Source organism: Triplophysa rosa, linkage group LG6, assembly GCF_024868665.1.
Source record: "Triplophysa rosa linkage group LG6, Trosa_1v2, whole genome shotgun sequence".
Taxonomy (NCBI): Eukaryota; Metazoa; Chordata; class Actinopteri; order Cypriniformes; family Nemacheilidae; genus Triplophysa; species Triplophysa rosa.
Genome location: NC_079895.1, coordinates 19,938,951 through 19,942,341, shown reverse-complemented (window position 1 = coordinate 19,942,341; position 3,391 = coordinate 19,938,951).

The window sequence follows — 3,391 nt, the reverse complement described above, 5'->3', positions numbered from 1 at the left end:
CTGGCCCCCTCCACTTAAAAAAAGAGAGTTTCCTCTCTCTCTGGGTTATCACAGACGCTCCCACCCTCTGCACGACGGTGAACGGCAACTCGACGTTGCGTCACGGCGAATCGCAATGTCGAGTATAACCACCAGCCCTCAGCACTCTCAGTCAGACAGTGCGTTGAGCTGCGCGCAGTCGCCAGGCAGGAAAAACAGCAGAGCTGATCTCCTCCCCGAGGGATCTCCCCGGCAAGGAATCCGTACTGCTAGCCATCGAACCACCCCCCGGGGGAACGATGAAATAGATCGAACCTTTAGTACCCCTGTCACATTTCTGGGAGCCTGGCTCCGGCTTCCCAGACTGTCAGGCTGGCTAGGGAAGACGATACGTCTCGGCTACGCGATCCAGTTCGCCACACGCCCGCCCAAGTTTCAGGGCATCTGATATACCTCAGTCGGAGGCAAGGATGCTCCCGTACTTCGCGCCGAGGTCGCCACCCTTCTGGCGAAGGGAGTGATCGAGCCCGTCCTACCAGCCGAGATGTTCAATGGGTTTTACAGCCTGTACTTCACTGTCCCCAAGAAAGGCGGGGCGCTGCGCCCTACCTTGGATCTGTGTGTTCTGAACAGGCACCTACACAAGCTGCCTTTCACGATGATCACACAGAAGCGCATCCTGACGTCCGTCAGGTGTGAACTAAAATTTTCATTGGCCTTTTCAAAATACTCAGAAGATGATAGGTTCTCAAGACGAACCCCAATCTGTCAGTTCAACACAACGTTTCGTTCCCTCCATCAGGGAACTGAGGTTACATACGTAACCAAGACGTTACATACGTAACCAAGACGTTTCTCATTTGCACCTTTGATTTTTCCCCTTCTTAATCCCAGTGTTTCCTCTGTCCGTCGTCAGACCGTCAGTGTTTGTTTCCGTGTCGACCTGTCATTTGAGTAATTCTTAGCTCTTGGGTTTCCTAGTAATCACCTTTTTCGTCTTGGCTCCAGTGATGTTTTTGCCACCCGGTGTCTACTTCTTGTCTGCCTGCAGCGCCAGTCCCGCTTATGTCTACCATGTTTTCCCGGCTGGTCATTTGGATTGCTCGTGTAAGGGTTTTCCTGTCTGCCGTGCCACTCTGCTTTTAGAGGAACTCTTGCTGGTCCAGAATATTACTCCTGTGAACTTCTCCATGTCAGATTTATGGACTTCATCTGAGCGTATGTTTCCTGTCGGTCTTGTGGACGCGATGTCCAGTGATTACTTACCGTGTGGTCAAGAAGGATTTGGGAATCCTTTATTCTGAACTCTACTTTGTGGATTATTATCTGAATTTTTCTTTGTGGATTATTATATGAACTCTGCCTTGTGGATTATTATCTGAACTCTGCCTAGTGGATTATTATCTGTGCTCCTCTTAGTGGTTTTGTCCCCTTACTGCCACCTTCCCCTATCACTGCAGCTGAGCACTCGAGCCTTTAGCCCCTTAACTTCCCAAGATCTGTTTTGAGTTTACCCACTTCGGCAGGCTATTGTATTGCGTATTCTCTGCTTCTGCAGTTGTTTCCACTCTGGTTCATGTGAGTTCCGTTTGAGGGTGTAAATAAAGTCTGTTGAACCCTGCATCTGACTCTCGAGTTTTCCTGACATCTACATGTGAGACATATGAGACCTGTAATGTAAAACTCTGAGAAGCAGAAGATTCTCCATGTGTTTTTCATTCATTCTCATCGAGATTTAATTGGTGATTCTTCTTTCGCATGAAAGGATTCTTTTTTTTTGCACAATATAGCTTTTGTTATGTATTGCTCCAACACACAAAGGGGTTGAGGATCTAAATGTAGCTTTATTGAAATAAACAGCAGTAGGTCAGGGCAAACAATCAAAAAGCGGTCACATGCGATGGTCAGGGCAGGCAGCAGAGGTTCACAAAACAATAAGCAAGTCCAAAAATCTAAACACAAGTAATCCAATAGAGAAATGCAGTGAAATAACCAACAAGATGAGTGACTGAGAAAACCGGGTTTAAATACACAAGCTGTGTCCCAATTCGGGGGCGGCGTGTTTCAAAGGCTGCATTTCAAGACCATTTGCATCACAGCAGCGCGACTGAAGGCTGGTAAGGCTGTCCCATTTCGAAAAAATGCAACCTTGTTTCAGCGGGCTGACAAGGCTACAACGAATGGATCCTTAACAGCCTTGGACATCCCGAGATTCATTGTGCGCATGTACCAGCTGCATATTTTCAAATATAAATTCAAAACTTTAGTTAAATAAAAGTATGTCATCTGCAGAAAACTGTTTGTGTCTCTGTTTTTATATTATACACAATGTTGTTCATTCATTTTATTGATGCATTATTGTGTATTGTATTTCTAAGGTTGGGTAATTTTATATACTGTTTGGTTGTTTTAATCTACATAAACGCGTCATATTCTCTAAATATAAAAAAAAATGTAGGTTCTGTTTCTGTTTAAAAAAGTCAGAAATGTCTCTGCCGTGTCCCGCTGCTGTCACCACGTGACAGGAGCAGCAGGTGACGTAACTTGGAAATCCTGCATAAGGCTAGACCGTCTAATTTTAGTTCACTTCGTGGACTTCGGGGGCTGTGTGCTTGAAGACCGAGACCTCATTTGAATTGGGACACAGCTACAGAGTGAAACAGGTTAACAAGACACAGGTGATAGTGATCAACATAATGAGTCCAACAATGGATTATGGGAAGTGTAGTGTGTAATGGCAGTCCGGGGGAGTGCCCTCTTGTGGCTCTGCAGGACACTCCAACTGGTGATGTGACAGCTTTAGACTGAGATATGATGTAGCCCAAAACGTTTTTTTATCTATTTGTTTGGCTTGAAAACGAGAATAAATCCTTTGGTCTAGATAATGCTGAGAAATTCTGATTCGCAGAGCTCTGACAAACAATGCAAAGCATATTTCAGCCTTTAATCAAGTTAATCCCACCAAACTGTGGTAAACCACCAGACAGCAAACAAGTGATTATCCTCCCAGCAGCAGTGAAGAGAAACGCACCCTTTCTTTGATGATTAATGTCATGGCTATGCAGTTCTATCAATGAAACAGACTGGAGACAAAAGTGGATGATTTTCTATGTCTTTGTGGTTATCCTCAATTTGAATTTTTGATATTTCAGTGCTTCTAGATTGGTCTACACTGTTGTATAGTGTGGAAAGGAACTTCCTGTGCACTTCAGAAAAGCTTTCGCACGGTCTTTGCATTTCTAAAGATGGGGGTATGAAACCTCTGGTGCACGCAGGAGGAATTTGTATATGATTTAGGGTTCAGTTCTACTTGCCCTCAAAAACATATAAAAATACTCCTGCTACCTTCGAGGCCTAGTTTGCCCTTTTTTTGCTGTTTTATCTTCCTGCTATGGCATGACTATATGTCTGT